General features: G+C 34.0%; 1 long non-coding RNA gene across 3 annotated transcripts; it reads right to left on the bottom strand.

Annotated features, from left to right (window-relative positions):
• Positions 1–2748: 2748 nt before the first annotated feature.
• Positions 2749–5874, bottom strand: LOC135594303 (uncharacterized). 3 transcript variants are annotated; one of them, XR_010480057.1, is made up of 4 exons: positions 5400–5874; positions 4412–4903; positions 3779–4306; positions 2749–2878 (listed from the first exon to the last, which is right to left on the bottom strand). It is a non-coding gene; the product is annotated as an uncharacterized LOC135594303 (long non-coding RNA). The 3 variants fall into 3 exon arrangements; XR_010480056.1 differs by having other exon boundaries at positions 3779–4570; positions 4769–4903; XR_010480055.1 differs by having other exon boundaries at positions 3779–4903.
• Positions 5875–22985: the final 17111 nt, after the last annotated feature.

Below are 22985 nucleotides of genomic sequence, written 5' to 3'. Positions count from 1 at the left end.
TAAAAGTTTTCGAGTGATACATTTAATCAAAATATTTTTCAAGCTAATTTAGTTTTGCCCTTTGACTTAGTATTTTAAAAGCTAACTATATCAATTAATGTTATTTTTAATCAAATTTAGGACTAAATTTCTATTAAGTGAGGGAGAAATGTAATCACCGATAATTTCTCCCTTAGCATAAATTAATTGCTATAAATAATGTATTGCTTTATTATTAACTTTTATATTTGTGTACTATAGTTAAGGAAATGATTAAATTTGGTTTCCTTAATCAAATTATTAATCGATTTATTTTCTAATGATTGATTTGATTTTAGGAAGTAAATAGTTTATATTTCATTTTCGTGTGCGAACTATAAGAAATGAATATTATATTTTTTTCTGTGTGTGAAAGTAAAATAAAAATAAATTAAAAATTAAATTAAATTATTATTTACCTTTCGAAGAGAAAGTATATTTATTTCCCCTATATAAAGGGGACTACTCCTCCCTCATTCCTCATAAGTATATTTATAATTTTATGATGCATAAAGATGTTTTAATTTTAAAATTTTATGATTAGTAAATAATGATAATTGATTTATAATGTTAGAATGATTATTTGATTTATATTGATCTCTTAAGCTTAAGTAAATTTTAATATTGATTTAATTATTAAAATTCTTATTTTTAGATTAACATAATAGTTCTAATTTATTTTAATTAGATATATCTATATTTCAAGAATTATGTGTGAATTTCTATAACGTAATTAGTTTTAAATTTAAGATCGTGAATTAAAATTTTTAATTAATAGATTTGAGTTATTCTTTAATAATTTTAGATATTGAAATCTAATTTGATAAGAGGAGTTTAATTGGGTTTTGACATGAGTCAAGTTGATCTATCAAATCGAATTGACTCAGCCTATGTGTTCACGACCTAGCCCATGTGGCTAAGTACAACCTAGCCCATGTGACTCGACATGACCCAGTCTATGTGGTTGGTAAGAGCCAGCCCATATGGCAAGGTATGACCTAACCTATATGGCCAGGCATGACTCAATCAATGTAGTTAGGTACAATCCAGTTCATATGGCCATGTATAACCTAACCCATGTGGTAAGGTACGACCAAACTATGTGGTAAGGCATGGGTCAACTCATGTGGTTAGGTACAATCCAATTCATATGGCCATGTATAACCCAACCATATGGTAAGGTATGATCCAACCATGTGGCCAAGCATGAGCCAGCTCATACAACTAGGTACGACCCAATCTATATGGTCAGATACGACCCCAACTCATGTGTCTAGGTACGACCAACTCATGAGCCAAGAATAACTTAGTTCAATGGTAAAGCTTAACCCAACTTATAAGTGAGGCTTAGCCTAGTTCATGAAGTTAAGCTTACCCGACTATGCGATTGGCATTAGACATATCATTGCTTCTTTTGTATAACCCGTTGTACCTCAACTCAACCTATTATTTAGAACAGACATATGCAACGTATATGACCTGTCCAAGACTCAGGTGTGTTGGTTTGATTTAGGTTAGCACTATATGATATAGTCCAATTTCCTCACTCTCTATTGGTTTGAGCTTGTTAATTGACTAAATCAAATAGGTTTGATTGGTTAAAGCCAGTTTAGGGTGATTCCCGACTAACTTGACTAGTTCAAACCTATTTGATATAATCGAGATCAATCAAATCTAAATTAGACTAGTCTAGAGTGATTCCAAACTGGTTCTATAAGCATTTAAGGTTGATTTTGTTAGATTTGGTTTAACAGAATCAACCTTAAATGCTTAGATCATAATCGAATTAAATTTGGTTTAAGTTAATTGAGCTATTCTAATTAGAGTTTCAGTTGATCGAAGACAATTGAGAGATTGATGTTTTATGCATTCGATGAATTTAAATATTTTATTTGAAGATGTGATTTGAAAATGATTATTAGTTTTCTACTTTTCTTATCTTTATGATATTAATATAACTTTCTACATTTATGTATTAGATATGATCTCAAAAGCTTTCACCTTCACTTAAAACAGGTCAAACTATAATCTCACGGAACTGGGTCAGAATTAAGTAGCACAAAACTTTCATGCTTTAGAGCATTCTGTCATCAGGAAACTTTAGAGCATTCTGTCATCAGGAAACGAATTTAAGTGCCTAAGAGAGGGTTAATTATTGGATGCTGTTTTTAGCAATATAAGTTCAAGTATAATTGAAGTGCGAATCAGATTTGACTGCATATCCAAGCGTCTAATTTTGCAAAAAAGAAAAGAGCAAAATGAATTAAGGGCACATGTACAGAAAAAATAACTTTGATGCTATGACATGAAACTGCAAGGCAAGAGTTTCAGTATGTGTGATGGGAAGCCTCAGCCTCGGTTCCCAAAAATATTTGCATGTGAAGTCATTCCATTTGATAATTAAAACTATACTACAGAATTGGTGGTGTTCATTGCTTATACATCTGATATGATTCACAGAGATGGACAAGAGAGTTCCTCAAACGTTTTACTTAAGTATGAGAATCTAAGATCTCCTTTGTTAATATCTACATCCATGGTTGAGAAATAATTAGAATAAAATAAATATGAAGAAAAAATTATTTTGAGCAAAATTTAAAAGAAAAGTGTGTATAAAAAAAAGGTGCAAAAGCTTACCAGCCGTGACACTGCCGCTTCAAAAGATCTATATACAATTACAGGCAAGTTAAGCATTGAAACACTGGTGGCACCAAGTTTGGAGTAAGTAGATACTCGAACACATAACCGAATGCACTTCTTAATGTAGTTAAAGAGGAGTCAACACAGAGTACACCACCATTACAACTAAACCGTAATATCTCCAAAAAAGCAACTCCAAGAAGACATGTCGCTCTAACACCTATTATGCAAAGAAGAATTCAGATGGCATTAATACAGATTGTTTATGATGTGTTAAACTTCTCATTTTCACAAATCAAACTCATAAAACCCAACCATAACATAACAGGAGCACTTTGAACAAGCAGAAAGAAAATAAATAAATTAATTAATTTTTCAGCATAAAATTTCACTTAAACCTGAAATTGTACTCTACCTTAACTCTTCCTGTCCTAATGCAGCAAAAAAAGCAGCTCTCTTAAAACAGCAGCTATTTTATTACCACTGTCATAATGGGTTGTACAGTATATTTAGCTCAAGATTTTTTTTAATTATATGAGAAAATTTCTCTATTCTTTTGAGGAAAATCTTTCCTCTCAACCTGTATAAATAGGGAGAGAACGTGTAAATGCAATATAGCTTCTTCAATAATTTTTTTTCTTTTATCTCTTTTAACACTAACAATCTATGACATACGTGTCTATTATCAAAAAAAGAAAATCATGGTTTTGACATTTTGGATTTAGACTAGTCAGAAACCTATCTACTAGTCTTGTAGATTAAAAAAAGTTTTAAGTAGTTGCGAACCTAAAAAACACAAAGTAGTACAGAAGGGAAACTTATCGATTACATCAAAGGTAGAGATTATCCCAGGTACATTAGAAAAGGTAGCACTCAGGCATCAAATCAGTTTGTCTTGGAAAGGGATGGACGCTGCATATTTAATACCGAAGCTAATTATGTAATGCATACATGAGAAAATGTGGCATATATATATATATATATATATTTATATATATCAGAATCATTACTACAAAATAAGGCAAAATATATAGTTATTTTAGACTTGGAAAGACTTTTCACTTTCTAGAAAAAGAAGAGGAAGACCATTGATCTCATAATACGTGACCGTTGTACTTACTTCAACATTGGCTGCAGGATCAAACTCAAAGCAAATTTCGACAACTGCAGGCAATAATGGCCCCAAGAAATCAGCACCACTCCTGCAAATCCGAAAGCATTATACTGAGAAAAAGGAAGAAAAGAGTCAAACGGAAAAGAACTCCAGATGATCCTTTTTAAGTAACCAAAACTCCAAAGTCCAAACATTCCCAAGGCTGCTATGATCTAAGACGGCACTCCACGCCACGCCAGCACCCGGTGCTCGCTCAATAGTCTCTGTATCATCCATATTAATCAGCAATACCAAACACAATCAGGTGGCTGCTCAGGCGTCAAGGCCCTAACAAGACATGGGATGCAGATAGGCGTGCAGTGCAATAAGGTTGACATAAAAGCCTGACACCCATCAGCACTCTACGTTCCACTTTTTGATTCAGCAGCCACTGCCACATCCGAGCATGAAGACCATAGCCTATTGGCGGTAATCAGACCTCAGTTTTGAGCTACTAAGACGAGAGGCAACCAGAAGAAACCCTGCAGGGAGTCTCTAAAATATAAACTGAAGAAGTTAGCAAAACTATGAGAAGTTACAAGCCTGCAAAATAGCACATAATATGTAGTCCAAACTACAAAGAAACACCTAAACACATACTTCTACACGCTCTGTAGTAGTTTCTTGGGGGCAGTGTTTTGCTTTCTTCCAATCCGACATTCTTGAGTTCATCTAAATAGTTTCTGGTCACTAGAACTATTGTCTCACGATAAGACTAATCAAAACCCAAACAAGCCATGCGAGAACCGCATCAAGTGGCTGAAACATTTATGAAAACAGTTGAACTTGATTGCCACAATATGGATGACAATAGTTACCACAGAAGCAATTGAAATGATATATCAAATACTAAGCAAAGCGCAAAAAAGACAAATAGCATTATTCACTAGCATATACATTCTTAAGAGGCAAGGGTTCATACTCGGAGACGCAATAAACATGGAGCAGAAGCATCACCTTCTTCAAGACTCTCAAAGAAGAGGGGCAATATCATGTCTATAACTTCCCACTTTTTAATGGATGAGCTCAAGTCAGAAAGAAGACATATACGATTGAGCTGCACAACAGGAACAGCCTGTTTTTTTTTCCATCCTGCAATATAACATATGCTTTGTGAGAATCTAACATAAATTGGTTAAACAAAGAAAAACTCAGATGATACCGAAATGAGATATGGCATGGTGGCTAAAAGCTCAATGATGAGATAGTAATAAAAAGAACATTTTACATAGCTCTATCATTCATTACATATGTGAAAATTTTTAGTGTATATTGTTTATTCTAGCTAAAAAATCAATGAGCTTATAAAATATGATGGTGCCTCAGCAATCTAATAACCTCAAGTAATCCTCCCATAACTATTGGAAAGAATAAAAGATAAGAAGAATTATTAAAGAAGTTGTTTTACTATTCTCCCCTTATTTATAGGGGATTAAGGGAGAGGATTTCCTTCAATAGAATAGAGAAATTTCTTCGTACAGTTAGAAAAATCTTATCTGCTATCAATAATAAGATAATAAGGTGTCCAATACAATAAAAATTAATGAAATTTTAGAAGAACAACTATGTTCTAGCGGAAAGGACTCACATAGTTCCATGATTATTTCTTAACACACCAGCTTGTTCCGAAGAGCAAACTTCAAAAGCGAATGATATCTGTTCACAACTTGGTGTATGATAGGAAGATCAATATCCACATCCAAAAAACAAAAAAAAGAAACTAGAAGCAAACCGAGCACAAGCCGTCAGGACAAGGGGCTTCAGACGAATGTGCAACACTCTCAAGAGCTAGCCTCCGCAAGACAGTGCTATTTGGCTGATTCCACCGAGTAATGTGCTGAACAGCTCCTCACATATTTTCAATTTCCACCATAAAGAGAGTATCCAAGCTTCAGCAGCGTCCGGGAGTAAGGCAGGAGTTCGACGCAATACATCTTTGGAAGATTTCCCTTCCAAATCAAGAGAAACGAGGCTCTTAATCTGCACTGCTATTGCTGCTTGACAAGAAGACAATTCTGTGTTTATCCTAGCTTTCAGCTGCGATCCCTGTTCTCTCCAATACACTGCAGGTAATATGTTTTCTTTTATCTTTCTTGGTGTTTTTTCATTTTTTTGGTCTATCACTCATCTATTTAGAATACTTCTTTAAGTGTGTGGTCGTTCAAAGCTCTCGTTGTTTTGTCTTTGTCTTTGCCTAGTAGTACCAAGAACGCACGTCGACGATGAGTACGCCACAGCATCAGAAAAGGATCCAAAGATTTTTGGTGACAACATCTCGTAATCCAAGCCAAAACCTCTTCCTCAGTTTGTCAAAGTAAGTAGCTGCATATTTTTGTGGTTTTGTTGAAGTACTAATCATATATCTGAAAGTTTAACTTGGTATTGTTGTTCTTGTAGGAACTAAAATTTGTCTTTCCCAACTCAACAAGAATGAATCGTGGTGGTCAGGTGTGTTTTTTGTTCTTTTCTGAATACATTGTGGTACTATTACTTTATTAATGGCAAAGCTAATGATTTAGATAATTCTTGCCCAATTTTGTAGGCTTGAATTTGTAGTCTTTGCCTTATAGGCAAGCTTACTCAAGCTTAATCAAACCCTATTACCCCTCAGCAAGTTGAGTCTGTATAAGTGTAGGTTGTCATGGATCAGCACATTTACTTTTGTAGTCTTGGTGTTGTTGTTTGGATGGATTACAGTAATGCTTAAAATCTTATAAATCCTTCGACCTAGACATCTTTATATTAACATTTTAATTTCATTAGAGAATGTCCACTTTGTGGTTGCACAGATTTGTGTGTTTATTCATGCATGTACCAACTCTTATGTTCCTTCTCTTCCACACTGCTTATGTAATATGTTAGCTTTTCCTGTTTGGTATGCCCTGCTACTTGATAGTTGTGTATCCCGATGGGCTGCACCACTAATGAAATCTTTGGCATAGCTGTTTTCTTTGTCATAGGTGATCTCGGAAATTATTGAATCTTGTCGTGCATGAACATCGGGGTGAACCAGATGGTTGATTGTTTGCCATTTGTCATTTGCTCCAACTGCATACTTTGGCTTGCTCAATGTGGTATGTACAAGTACTTTTCTTTTCTAGATATTTGAAGATTGTTGACACACTCATATATTTTATTATTATCTTTCAGGTGACGAGGCATGATATTATGGAAAAAAACGTAGTGGGAACAGTGTCGGAGGCTTATCCACACCCAATTCTTGACAATTTTACGAGTAAGATATGCCTAATTTTTTTGTTTTTGTGTAGCTTAATTTATTTGCTAAAAGGAGTTTGATGCTTGGTTGGTGGTCAATTCATGTCCTATCTTTTGTTCTTTATTATAAAACTGGGAACTATGTGTGGAAATGGAAAGACATCAGAATCTGGATAAGTTAATGTCTTTGACTTTAGTGGTCAATTAGTTCTAAGGTTTTAGGCATAGTTTGTGGCATTGGCCGATTTTATTATCATATACTTGGATATTGATATCACAGGCAAGATTGATCCAATTTGGATCAATTTCTTCGTAGTATAGTTAGCAAACGTTGAAAATGACTACAATTGATTTAAGTATGGAGTTATCCTATTTTAGTTGATTTCAAAATTTCAATAGGAGAAAAAGATGGGAGTAGGAGGGGAATGAGTAGAAATGGCGAAGCCATCACACGGGGATAAAAAAGTATGTGAAAATTTATTTGTTTCTTTTTGTTGTAATGATCGCATTTGAATTTGTCACTTTCATCCTTGGGCATGTAAAATATGTTGGGAGATAAAAGTTCGTTCGATCTCATATTTTAATGATAAAATTAATTGAGGAGTTTGTGATCTAATCTGTATTTTGAGTGATACAGTACTAACTTCGAAGAATTTCATCCCGTGAGTTTGGGCATCAGGCCGAAGGATTGGACATTGCGCTATCGAAAGTTGCGAGAATTAATGTCATAACCCAGATTTATAAAAAGAATAATAAATTAGTAATTTATTATTCATAATTTACATAATAAATTTCCTTTTTTTTTTCGTCTTTGAATTTAAATTCTTATCTTTACAATAGTAAATATTCTATTAATTAGAAAAAAAACTACATTTCTTAGTAGAGTCAAAGTCTCTCTCACCCAAGCTTCAGATCTATTACAAAGTAGTAGATTACTCTGAAAATAAATATAAGATAAAAATATATTAGCAACTACACATACTAGCAGGAACCTTAAAAAAATCATAATAATAATCTTCAATATTCATGAAATAAGAATAAATATCAATAATTCTATAAGAAATGATAATATATCGATTCATCATAAAATTAATGCATAAGAAAAACGATAATAATTTCTTACATAATAAATAAAATCATGTATCAGTCACATGCAACACATATATAATAACAAAGGCGTATATCACCCGATGGTGCACTCTCCCAACAATAGATGGAGAGGTATATTTCACGGGATGGATTCCTCCCAACAGCGGATGAAGAGACTCCATATCATACTCCCAATAGCAGATGGAGTGTTCCTCCCAACAACGGAGGAATGTATAACCATCACATATAATGGCTCACTAATCCTTGAAAGGAATCACCATACTGCCCTCGACACTTAAATATCTATGGTTATTCATTTATACTCATCTATTCACTCATGCATGCATTAAAAAATCAATATGGTTAAATATTATGAGAGGTCATACTTAATATAAATTTGCTAGACTATGTTCATTAGTGGCTCTGCACTATGATGGGCTCGCAGCTCCTTTCACAGGTTACACTTCCAATATGAACTACTAGCATAGTCACATCTACTACGTGGTAACATTCATATTAATATCATAAACTCGAGAAAAAGTAGAAAATCAATAATCATTTTTAAATGATATCTTTAGATAAATCCTTTAAATTCATTAAATCATAAAGATATGAAACATCAATTTTTCAATAGTCCTCAATCAACCAAAACTCTAATTGGAATAGCTCAATTAACTTAAACCAAACTCAATTTGATTATAACTTAAACGAAACCAATCTCAAATCCTTATAGAACCAATCTAGAAGTATCCTAGACTGGTCTAATTTAGATTTGATTGATTTCAATTAAGTCAAGTAGGTTTGAACTAGTCAAGTTAGTTTGGAATCACCCTAAACTGGCTTTAACCGATTAAACCTGTTTGATTTAGTTAATTATGAGCTCAAACCAATAAAGGAGAAAGAAATTAGACTATGTCTTATAGTGCTAACTCAAACCAAACTAGCCCACGTGAGTCTTGGATGGATCATATGTGCTGCACATGCCTATTCCAAGTAATAGGTTGAGTTGAGTTACAACGGGCTAGATAGAGGAGCAACGATGCATCTAACAACATGAGTTGGGATCATATCTGACACATGAGTTGGGTTGTACCTAGCCGCATAAGCTGGCTCATGCCTGGCCATGTGGTTGGGTCATACCTTACCACATGGACTAGGTCATGCTCAATCACATAGGCTAGGACGTACATGACCATATGAGCTAAGTTGATCCGATCTGATAGATCAACCTAACTCAAGTCAGACCCCAATTAGATTCCTCTTATGAAATAAAATTTTAATATTTAAAATTATTAAAGGATAACTCAAATCTATTAACTAAAAATTTAAATTCATGATCTTAATTTGAAACTAATTATATTATAGAATTTTACACATAATTCTTAAAACATAGATATATCTAATTAAATAAATTAGAACTATTATGCTAATTCAAAAATAAAAATTTTAATACTTAAATCAATATTAAAATTCACTTAAGCAGATCAATATAAATCAAATAATCATTCTAACATCACAAATCAATTATTATTATTTACTAATCATGAAATTTTAAAATTAAAATATCATTATGCATTATAAAATTATAACAATCTTAACATCAAGATTTCAAAATATAAATCAAAGCTAATTAAAAAAAAAGATCATACCTCTCCTCGGCTTCCTCGATATCGTCTCCTCGGAAAGTCCTCGCCTCAATTCTTCTATTCTTAAGCTCGATGAAGAATGAGGGAGGAAGTAGTCTCCTTTATATAGAGAAGATGTGATATCCCTAGAAGGTAAGTAATAATTTAATTCTTATTTTTAATTTATTTTATTTTCTTTTCATACACAAAGAGAGAAATATAATATTTATTTCTTATACTTCACACACCAAAATGGAATGTAAACTATTTACTTCCAAAAAATCAAATCACTCATTAAGAAATAAATCAATTAATAATTTAATTGATTAATAGAATTTCTAACTTATTAACATGTTAAGGAAATCAAATTTAATCATTTTCTTAACTATAGTGCACAAACATAGAAGTTAATAATAAAACAATACATCATTTATAGTAATTAATTTATGTTAAGGGAGAAATTATTGGTGATTACAGTCAACATGCCTACGTTGAAGGAGAGGACGATGCGTTGAAGGATCAGATGAAGTGCTAGAAGAACCAATGATATGCCGGATAATATATGATTCATGCTTTGTAATAATTTATCTATCTTAAGTTAGTTTAGGTCTAATTGAGTTGGTATTGGGGTGAAACAATACCAACTCAATTAGGGGCCAATAGGGCTTGAATCAGGGCTGAATTGGGCTTGTTGTTTGGCCCATTCAATGTCTTATAGCAAGGTCTGACGGTGGTACCACTCAAACTAGGTAATGGTACCACCCAAACAGTCTCCCAAACTGTGTTAATCAGTGGTACCACCAGACTGAGTGGTGGTATCGCTCAGACATAGTCTCCTAAATTATGTCAGGTGGTGGTATTACCAAACTGGGCAATGGTATTGCCCAATATTAGTGTGTTAAGTGATAGTATTACTAGACTGGACGGTGGTACCATCCAATGTCAGAATTGATAAGCGGTGGTACCACTAATACCTCGAAATCTTAAGGATTTGAATTTTGGATTCACTTTTTGAAGCCATTTGCGGCTTATAAAAACCCCACTCATCCCTGCTCAGTGAACACATGAACTAAGAACATAAATTGGAGAAAATGCTATTGTAATCTTGAGAGTTCTCCTCATCTTCTCTAAAAGTGTAATTTTTGTTTAAAGGAGGGTTGAGTGGTTGTAAAGGTTATCTCAAACTTGTGAAAAGAAGAAAAGGGATGTAAGGGGGTAGTTGGTCACAATAAAGATCGTTAGTGGATGCCGGTGGCCTCAACGGAGGAGGAATCGGGAGTGGACGTAGGTCACAATAACCGAACCACTATAAATCTGGTGTGATTTATTCTTTGATATTTTTATTCTACTTTCTCTTTATATTGCTTAGTAATTTAGTTAGACAATTCATTTTACACCCTTTTATGTTAAACGCATTTCCTATACGGGGTTTATCAAATGAAAATTTTGAATCATCGGAAGTTTTACGAAAGCACTAATTCTCCCCCCCCTCTTAGTGTCATTCACGATCCTAACAGTTGGTATCAGAGCCAAGTTCCTCTCTGTTTAGTTTAACACCTAAGAGAGATAAGTTTTTTCGACTTTTAAGAGGGTCTTTCTATCACTCATCCTCCTATGTTCAATATGACGGAGTATATGTATTGAAAAACATGAATAAGAGTTTTCTTACTTTCTTTAAACTTTGATTTATGGAATATTATCGAATATAATTTTTAACACCCTTTTAAACCTATGAATGAATGGAATGATTTTGAGAAAAAATTATTTTCGCTAAATGCAAAAGCTATGAATACTTTGTTTTATGCTTTAGATAAAAATAAGTTTAATTATATTTTAACCTGTGAAATTGTATATGATATTTGACACACTCTTGAAATCAAACAAGAAGGCACAAGTAAAATTAAAGAATAAAAATTAATCTTTTAATGTATAATTTTGAATTATTTCGAATAAAACCAAGCGAAACCATTAGAGACATGTACACCCATTTTGCAGATGTCGTTAATGATTTGAAAGAACTTGGTAAAAGTTTTTTTAATTTTGAACTTGTTAACAAAATACTAAGATCCCTTTCGTTGGGATCTGAAAGTGATGATAATACAAGAGATAAAGGACTTGAACAATTCCTTCTTGAAGAACTTATTGGGTCTTTAATGATTTATGAAATGATTTATATCAAACATGATAAACTTGAGAACAACCTTCTAAAGAATATGAAGGATTTGACACTTAGAATAAATGAAGACCACTCGAGCAAAAGCTCAAGTGATGATGACTTTGAACTCTTAACAATAAAGCTTAAAATATTCTTAAAACATGAATCAAAGAATAAAAATGAACTTAAAAAGAATAAGCTACCAAAGAAGAAAAAAATACTTAAAATGACTTGGGATGAAATGAGTGCATCCGAAGATGAGGGGCTAAACAACAAAGACAAAGTTGTGAACTACGCCTTGGTGACTTTTGACAATGAGGTAAGTGACTTAATTAAAACCCCTTTACTTTACTATGAAATTACTTGATGCATTTCATTAGTTGTTTTTAAATTAGTATATAAAATATAAAAAAAGGGGGATCATACTTCTCTTTTTAGTGATTTTAAAAAAATAAAAAATGAGCATGACAATTACATGTTAACTCCTTACACTAAATGCAATAAGTTAGATTCACTAAAGAAAAAAAAAATATTACTACAACAAACAATAATAAAAGAAAGATCATTGGAATTAAAACGATTATTAACAAATCTAATCTTTTGTTTGAAGATTCTATGTAAGTAGATATAACTCATTAAGTATTTATGTAATAAGTGATATAAATTTGAATCTAATGCTTGCATATCAAATAAAAAAAATTTTATGAATGCTTAAATGTTTATCTTGATGATTTTTGTGATGAAACTTATTTTTTAGTTTTTAAATATTAATATATATTTTTATTTGACATAAAAGTCAAAGATATGCTGTGATTTTGATGATATGAATTTGAATGAATTATTATTCAAATCATGATCTTGATATTTTGATAATTATAACTTGAGATTTTTATATAAATCAAAATCGTTCACTATAATTTTTTCATTTTATTAAAAAGAATTATCCAAATGAATCATGATTTCTCTTTTGATTTCTCAAAATTATAAATTAGATTTTTTTTATGAATCATTTTTTATTCCCTCTTTCACTAAAAAGGAGATTTGTCAAAATGAATTATATATTTTAGTATTTACAAATTGACCCTTCTTGATCTTTCGTATTAATAACTTTCATGTTATGATTTTCATATGACTCCTTTGTATTTATGTTATGATTAGAACATTAATGCAAAAGAAAGCAAAAAGTGCTAGCTTGAATATTAAACTTAGGCATGTTAAATTCTTAATTTCTTGAAATTTGATACTTGATATCTTTTATGAATCAAGGTCGTTGTTCTCCTATATTTTCTTTTGTTAAAGAGAATATTTATGAATCATGATTTTTTTCTTGATTTCTCAAAATTCATGACTTCAAATTTTCTTTGAAGATTATCTAGTATTTGATCTCTTAAAATTTCTTTTTGCTATTTATAAAAGAAGAAACTTATCAAAATGAATCATGACTTGATTCTTCATGATCTTTGATATATATATATATATATATATATATATATATATATATATATATATATCTTTTAATATATTTACAATTGTTTGTATACCTTATGTCATATTTAGAAATTGATGTAAAGAAAAAATATTTATAATATTATATTATTCTCTTCATTTGGACAATGACAAAGGGGGAGAAAGATTACTAATTTGCATATTACAAAAGAAAAAAAAATTGCTAGCTTACAATCTTAAGCAAAAGTGCTATTTTGCTCATCTTAAGAAGTAAAACTTACAAAATTGCATATTGTAAAAGGAAGCAAGAATTGCTAGCTTACACATTTCAAAGAAGTAGAAACTTGCTATCTTACACATCTCAAGAGAAAAGTGCTAGCTTACTCATCTCAAGAGAAGCAAAACTTGCTATCCTTCATACTTCAAGGAGAAGTAACACTTGCCAACTTGTTAGCTTGCATGTTCTAAAGTGATGTAAATTTTGCTAAATTGCTAGCTTGAAAACTTGCTAGTTGTACTTCTCTTTTTTGTTGATGACAAAGGGGGAAACATTATGATGATGATCATGCATGATGTACTTTGATTATGCATGAAATACTCATGATTTTAAGATGCATATGATGTGATTAATTGGTTCTTTTAATATTCATGATGTATGCAATGATGAAATAGTCATGATTTTCTGAATTTAAAGTTTATATCAATATGACATATTGATAGGGGGAGTTTAGTTTAAATTTCGTCATTAATTGATTGTCATCATAAAAAAGAGAGAGATTGTTAAATCTCAAATTTTGATGAGAAAATTAATTGATAAGTTTATGATTTAATCTACGTTTTGAGTGATGCAAGACTAGCTTTGATCAAGGAGAGATAAATTAATTGAATCAAAAGGAACCAGACGTTAGGCCAGAGTTGAACATATCAGGAGATTGAACGTCAGGTCGAAGGATCGGTCGACATACCAGCAGAAGGACTTTATGCTGTGAGTTCGGGCATCAAGCCGAAAGATCATACATTGTGCTAAGGAGATCAAAAGTTGCGGGAGTCAACATGTCGATTGCACAATATGTCGAAGGAGAGGACGATGCACCAAAGGATCGGACGAAGCGTTGGAAGAATCAATGACATGTCGAATAACATATGATTCATGCTTTGTAATAATTTGTCTAGATCGAGCTAGTTTAGGTCTAATTGAGCTAGTATTGGGATGAAACAATGCCAACTCAATTAGGGACTAATTGGACTTGAATCAAGGCTAAATTAGGCTTGTTGTTTAGCCCATTCAATGTCTTATAGTAGGGTCTAGTAGTGGTACCATCCAAATACAGTCTCCCAAACTATGTCAGGTGATGATACCGTCAGAATGAGCGGTAGTATCGCCTAGACATAGTCTCCCAAACTGTGTCAGGTGGTGGTACCACTAAACTGAGCGGTGACACCACATAATTTCAGTCCGTTAAACGATAGTATAGTCAAACTAGATAGTGGTACCACCCAGTGTCAGAACTAACAAGCGATGGTACCACCTAGTATTGGTGGTGGTATTGCTAGTACCCCAAAATCTCAGGGATTTACATTTTGGCTCCACTTTATCAAGCCATTTGTGACCTATAAAAACCCCACTTATTCCTACTCAGTACTGAGAACATAAACTGGGAAAAACGCTATTGTAATCTAAGAGTTTCCCTCCTCTTCTCTAAAGGTGTAATTTCTGTTTAAGGGAGGGTTGAGTGGTTGTAACGGTTATCTCCTAAATCTGTGAAAAGGAGAAAAAGGTTGTAAGAGGGTAGTTAGTCTTTGTCTATTGAAGGAAGACTATTAATGGACACGGATGGCCTCAACGGAGGAGGAATCGGGAGTAGACGTAAGTCACGTTGACTGAACCAACTATAAATCCAGTGTGATCTCTTTTTTGTCATTTCTATTCTGCTTTCTCTTTATATTGCTTACATATTTGGCTATACAATCCATTTTACACTCTTTTATGTTAAATGTATTTTCGATATAGGGTTTATCAAATGAAATTTTTGATTCATCGAAAGTTTTATAAAAATATTAATTCACCCCCCCTCTTAGTGTCATTCATGATCCTAATAAAAAGAAGGTATAGGGTATAAACCATATACTCTTAATAAAGAAAATACTATTATAGAGAATGATAGATGTATAGGATTAGGAACTATCCCAAATCTTCTTTTATTTATTTAGCATTATATGAGTTGCATTGTTATAAAGTTACGCATGCATATGCATATGCAAGTGTATCCGCTTGAGTGTGCCATGATGATATTGTGATGCTTTTTTAGACTAAGTTGATTAAAGTCTCTCGAGTTATATTAGATTGGATCTATTGGACCCTTTACAAATCTAGAATAATTAGCTAAATTAATCGAATATCTGAAGGCACGGAAGCACGGGCGTTATGGTTTGAATGGTGTATCACATCTAACATATATCGAATACAGATTCATCATTGATATGATTGGACATGTGTTAGACATGTTTCTAGCCATGTCTTTTTTATTTTTTTAATTCTATTATATACGGTGTTTGTGTGTTGGACTTAAGACTTCTTATTGCTCGAGAGCAGAGGCATCGTGAAGCCTTTTGAATACTTTTTCTTAATGAATTTAGGGAGGATTTTTTTCTCATCAATGCATCCTACCCTGTCCAAACCTTGTTTCTCATTTACTTTTTTTTTTTTTCTCACTTGCTTTCTCACCTATGTCTTTGTTATCATCAACTCTACATCCTACCTAAAAGAGAAGCCTTTGTCCTATCTAAGCTCCCTAGTCTACCATGAGGGTCCAATGAAACCTACGCCTCAACTAAACATCCCCACCCGCTCTGAGCACCCCACCATATTGCATATTGGTACATTAGTATGATTTAGTATATACCATATTAATGGTTAATTGGTACACTAGTATGGATTGATAAGACGAACTTTGATTAATGCCATGATTTTTAATGTATCTAAAATCTAAAATCTATCTCTCATAACTCTATAGCTATCAATGCTTCACTGCCACTTATAATCTAATATGCCACCTCTTCTCAATATCCACTAGATTTCAGATCTATCACACAAAACTACTACATTTCAACATCAATATCTTAGTAACCAACATGAACTTTGCATTAAAGTATTTATCCACAATATTGGCTTGCTTTTGCTAATTGTGATTTTAGTTCACTCCTAAAAGGAAATAAGGATCTTGCAATATTTATTTTTTTATCATTAGATGTTATAGGTATCTATTGCTTGTCATGAACAAAAATCCCAAGTAATTATTTGACCTCTACTTGAAATACATTTTTGGTAGATAACTTATACTGTGCTATGATGGAGTTAGAGTATACGATCATTATAAAGTCTTCATATTTATTTGATCATAATCTTAGCATTTTATGTTGACATTTTATTTTCTTATATCATTTGACCTAGGCATCATGTATATGAAAAATATGGTGGTCCTAGGTCTGTTGAGCTAAAGGAGGTTGGTCCAAGGTTTGAATTACAGCTTACAGCTTTATCAAGTGATCGTATAGTCCTTTTATTCCTTAACTTTGATCAAGTTTAAATCAAGTAACACAAAGAATCAAGGAGAAAGAATTAGCCAAACTGATGTGATGCTTGACATTGTTTCTATTGTTTCAAAGGAACCAAAAATCGATGGCAATAATATAAAGGAGTAAGGCAGAGGATGATTTGTCAAGATCAAAGCCTTCCTCCAGTTAGGCTCCTTGGTGCTAAGCATTGAATTGCTTAAAGTGATGAGAGAGTTTGGACTGGAGAAGGTTCAAAAAAACATATGACAATTCGACAAGAGAAGAAGATATGAGGGGAGGGAATCATAATCCATTTTAAAAATAAAATAATATTCAAATTGACAATGTAGTGTGCAACATAACCAAGAATAAGTGGTAAGTATTGCCAAAGAAATTTTCATTAAAAAAATTTAACCTTAGATGCCACCAAATCTACCTTTCAGCCAATTCCCCTCCATAGGATTTAGTCTTTATTCAGTCTTTTGTTTAAGCATGTGTAAGCGCTACTTATTGCTACTTATTGAGGTGCTTTCAAAAAGGGTGAGCACCTAAACTTATATATCATCATTGGACATAAGAGAGGTGAATGGTATAGATTCTATTTACTAATGAGTCATAAAATAGAGTTCAATCATGAAACAAAGTTTAGAGAGCTGGGATGAATCAAGAACTAGAGTATTATCGAATCATAGGTCATCCTAATAGTCTATAGACAAGCTAAAACTATTAAGTTTCTTGAAGCTATTCTTGAAAGAGTGAGATAAGGTGAAATTTGTATAGGAAGTTTGAAAATTTTATTCTAGGTCTGGTCCATCTAGGAGTGTAGGGGCTTATACTTCAAGATGAAAATCTTGATCTAAAGGTAGTCATCTTTGTTAAAGATAAGGGTTAGTCTTTTGGAATATATTGATCATTTGGCTATGGTGAAATCTTTAATGCCAAGACTCCTATACTCTTTAAACAATTAAGTTTTTCTAACTAATAAAGTGCATATTGTGATTATTAGGATTACCGTTCTAAAGAAAATCCTTACTCAATGGTAAAGATTCTTTTGAGGACCTTGTTAAATATCCAAGAGTTTAGCAAGATATTAGTAGGTAGAGTTGATGATTGAGTTAATCAAAATGATTTTACTAGTTTGCGACAATAATCCTTAGTACTAGCTTTGAATCCTGGATATGAATTTGTCCACCAGTGAGTGTTGGTATTGATCTCCTAGTTTGCCTTTGGAAAGGTAAGTTTTGAGATATTTAAAAGGCTAGCTTCCCTTGACAATACCAAAGGTAGCATAGATAATGGTAGCATAGATAATGTGTTTTGACGAGATAGTGTTTTGGGAAGTAAATGTTAGATTTGTTTAGATTTATTTTGAGATTGGTAAGATTTTTAAGGTTTTGAGAATGATCATGATGTGAGTACAAGATTTGGGATTGGACCTAAAAGCTAGGAGTAAATCATCTTTAAAAATAAAATGAAAGACTTTGGTACCTTTGAGGTTGAAAGGTGTGATTTTGCTCTTGTTAATAGCTTGGGAAATAAGAGTTCAGATGATTTGTTGCATAATAATGAACAAGTGTGGTAAAAGAGGATCACCTTGTTTGATACCTCTTTCACTTTTGAACTATTGATAGGACTAGAAAAGATGGGAGAGGAGATGTATGTTTTGATCCAACTATTAAATTGACGGGGAAGGAGGATAGCAGAACAAGATATTAAGTCAAAGGCATTCTCTAGGTTAAGTTTAAGAATAAGAGGTGCTTCCCTTTAGAGTTGCTTACGGAATAAATTCGTTTCATACAATAAAAATATTTTCATGAATCATCATTCATTTGATGAAAATAAATTGTTGTTGATTAAGGGGCTAATCTTCATCCTAAGTCTATTTGGTCAAAACCTTTGCAAGGATCTTACATAGAACATTGCATAAGGTTACCAACAAAAAATATTAGGTTTTTTAGGGATGAACACTAATTAGGTCTTACCCCAACCAAGGGAAGAGTGATAGTGTAGTAAATGCTGTCAAATTCAGATTGAATTCGACTCATTCCCCAAAATTTAAGGTTAAACTCAATATTATAACTATCTAGCCATGTGGTTTTTTCATGACCCATCCGGTTAATAGTATTCCAAATCTTAAGAAAAGAAAAAGGTTGGTTAAGGTTTCTCTATTTAAAGTTATGAAAATTAGATAAAATCAGGTAACCAGTATACTTAGTAAAAGAGGGCTAAGGGAAATTGTTCTAGAGATTATTGTACCAGAGGGCAAATCGAGTAAGTAAATTAGGAAAATCATGAAACTCTATATTGTTGTCTATTTTAATATGATAGATTTTTTTTTTTTTTGCATTTGGAATTGATAATTTGATGAAAGAATTTAGAGTTCTTGTCACCTTTAAGGTTCCATTACACTTTATCTCTAACTCATCATTTGAGGTTGAGTTGTCTATTCAAAATAGTAATTTTATTGTAATTGTAATCACAGAGAAGGAAGGTAAATTTATCATCAAAGAGCAGGCCATTCGTATCTTTGTCCTCGAGCAACAATAGCCTTGGTGGTAAATTTGATGTTGAGGTCCAAGTTCATGTTAGATTTGGCCCAGTTAGAAATGGTTTTATTAAGATTAATAAGTGAGGGGGGAAGCCCAACAGGGTGAGTCCAGTCGACTTAGTAGAGGAGTAAAAGTTTTCAACCAACTTGAAAAAGTCTTCAAGTTTAAACCAATGGACTTCAATCTTAATACTAAGTTTAGAAATTTTTTGATTAGAAAAGTGACTAAGTTTAATAACCATTGGCAAGTGGTCATAGGCAATGCATGGGGATGCAAAACAGAAGTCATGCTAAAAATAGAATCCCAATAATTATTAAAAAAAATTATCAAGGTGAGCAAAAATATGATCTTTCTCAAATTGATTGTTGCACCAAGTAAAACAATTACCAAAGAATTCAGTGTCAGCCAAACCACTATAAAAAAATAAAAATTTTAAAGTCTGAAACCGAATGGGAAAAAACAAAAGAGCTATCGTGGAGCTTGTCACTAGGACAAACAATAATGTCCATGTTATCACAAATAAGCCATGAAATCACAAAAAGTGTCGATATGAGAAGGAAGAGATTAGAGAGACTTATGAACATAAGAAGCGGTACTAGCATATATAGTAGTAGTGAGGAGACAAGGGACATTACCTGGAATCTGCAAGATCAAGTTGATAGCTTGCATGTTTGTGAACAACACTGAGGCTTTGAGAGCATGGTCCTTCCACGCCACCAGAATACCTTTAGAACATCCTTCTATAGTCGAGAAAGTACTGATCCAGTTTATTTTATTATGAGCTTTCGCTAAAAGAAGAGGCTTTTCTATTCAAGCAGATGAGTCTCCAACAGGATGATGAGGTTCAAATTAGAAGTTTTGATATGAAGTAAAATTATGCAAAACTGAGGTTTGACAGCTCATATGTATTTCCAAGAAAGTATTGTGCAAGACATAGAGCTAACAAAAAGAGGGAGGTGGGGCAGAGGAGACTGTAGGCTCCTCCATACATGAGGTCTCCAAAACCACTGTAGTTTTTTACTTTTTGTTTTTTTGTTTCAGGAAAAGTGAGGTGGGAATGACATTACTAGATGGATCCTTCTTCTAAAGTGAGGCCCTCCCAAGGGAATAAAACACTGTAACTACAGAGTTTAATCATCGATCTTGGATTATCTTCGGCCAGCTTACCTTCCTCGATCACTCTATGAAAGGTAGTAGCCAAATGATCCACTAAGGCATTGAGGTGGAGTAGCGGTGGAAGTAACTTAGGGATGCGAGAAACTCAAATAGGGAATGGACGGGGAGGAAGAGTCCGTTCCATCTCTATGTAGCGAGGACAAGATAAGAGAGGGATTAGCTATAAATGGGTTAAGGAGTCTGGGTGTTGAGAGAGTTTTCATGATTAATATGCTAATTATAGGTGTTTCGTAAGTCAATCACGTGAGTGATAATATATGTGACATATTATTATTATTATTATTATTATATTTTTTTATTTTATATTATTTGATTGATATATTATGATTTCAATAGAGAATTGGATCACGATGAGATTATAATAATGAGACCAATTCGTTTATAAACATAGACTCTAAATATTTTCGGTTATAGATTACTTGAGAAGGATATCGAGATAACCGGAGAGACTTGTGTATTATATACTCATCTCTATGAAAGAGACAATTAGTCTCATAGCTGCTTGTGTGAGGATATTAGTGATACAATGCAACTGCTTATTGAAGAATAAATTCACTTAATAATCTATTCACAGAATATTGAATAGTTAATGATACCTCATCGTTAGACTGTGATTCCGTGGTCCTAATTGTGTATTTGATCCTTAGACTTAAGATACCAATGATACCCTATATGAGTACTGTTGAATCTCGTATTTTGATGATGAAACCACTTGATATGTGTTTATATTTTAATCTGCATTTTGAGTGACACAGGATGCTTCGATCAAGATGAGACAATTAAAGCAGGAAAAATCATGTTGTGCTGGAGGAATATGTCAGAAGATTGGACGTCAGGCCGATGGATCGGTCGACGTATCGACAGAAGGCTTCAGGCCGTGGACTTGGGCATCGGGCCAAGAAGAGCGGGTATTGCGCAAGGGAAATCGGAGTTGCAGAGTCAACTAGCCGATTGGGCAATAGGCCGCAGGAGAGGACGATGCACGGAAGAATCGGACGAAGCGTCGAGGGACCAATGACATGCTGGACAACTTAGTTAATTGCTTAGGATTAATTATCTCGATCGAAGTTTTGTTTTAAGTGTGCAGGATTAACTACGATGAAAGTAAGACATACAGCAGGAGTTGAGTCGGAGTCAAAGACTATGATCACGTTGGGAGTTCGAGAGCTCAACGGAAGTCCGGACGGTCATCGGAGGTTCTACGGGAACAAATCCGAGAAGTCCAAGAGCTTGCCAAAAGAAGCTCATCGGAACTCGCCAAGGGGATCGTCGCAAGTCCACGAGTTTGCCGGAAGTCCGTCGGAGCATCACTGGAGGTTCGTCGGATGTTCGCCGGAAGTTCACTGGAAGCTCGCCGGAAGAAGCGATTGACGCACCGGAGCAAGCTGTAGTAAATGTCTTAAGAATTGTCATAGTTAACATGTAGATTAAGTTAGGAATGAGAGATGATCCCATTAACTTAATCTAGGGGCAATTGGGCCCTTGACAGACCCAAATTGGGCCGAATGGATCGACCCATTCGGACTAGAATTCCTACTAGGCGGTGGCACCGCTAGGGTCGGCGGTGGCATCGCCTAGGAAAGGGTCTCCCAGGAAAGCTGGGTGGTGCAACCGCCCCAAGCAAGCGGTGGCACCGCCTGGGCTCAGTCTCCGAGCGAGACTGGACGGTGCAACTGCCCCTGACAAGCGGTGGCACCGCTAGGGCTCAGTCTCCGAGCGAGACTGGGCGGTGCAACCGCCCCTGTCAAGTAGTGGCACCGCCCAGAGGCTCAGTCTCCGAGCTCTGCCAAGCGGTGCAACCGCCCCTGACAAGCGGTGACACCACCTAGAGTCTTAGTCTCCGAGCTCTGCCAGGCGGTGCAACCGCCAGACCCCGGAATTCCGAGAGATGACAGTTTTGAGCTCGGAATTCGAACTGGTTTGGAGCCTATAAATACCCCTCCCATCCCTGGGTAAAATATATAAGCACAGAGAGATTAAAAGAGAGAAAACGCTGCTGTAATCTCTAGAATTTCCCTCCTCTAGCTTAAGTGTTAGAATTCTGTTTAAGAGAGGAGAGTGAGTGCTTGTAAGGGTTGTCTCCTAAACCCAGTAAAAGGAAAAAAGAGGTGTAAGAAGGAGATTGATCTTCGCCTAGTAAAGGAAGATCGTTAGTGGATGCCGGTGGCCTCGATGGAAGAGGAATCGAAGTAGTGGATGTAGGTCACAATTGACCGAACCACTATAAACTCTCATCTTCTCTGGTTTGCATTTACTTTGAGCATCTTATCTTTACTGTAAACCTCCTCAGTAGCTTACTGCCTTTTGTTCATTTACAAATGTGTTTCTTAGTTAAGTATTTTCCGAATCAGCGTTAAGATGGA

Source organism: Musa acuminata, chromosome BXJ1-9 (assembly GCF_036884655.1).
Source record: "Musa acuminata AAA Group cultivar baxijiao chromosome BXJ1-9, Cavendish_Baxijiao_AAA, whole genome shotgun sequence".
In the NCBI taxonomy this organism is placed as follows: domain Eukaryota; kingdom Viridiplantae; phylum Streptophyta; class Magnoliopsida; order Zingiberales; family Musaceae; genus Musa; species Musa acuminata.
The sequence above is the reverse complement of the archived record's forward strand: the minus strand, read 5'-3'. Positions and strand labels throughout refer to the sequence as shown.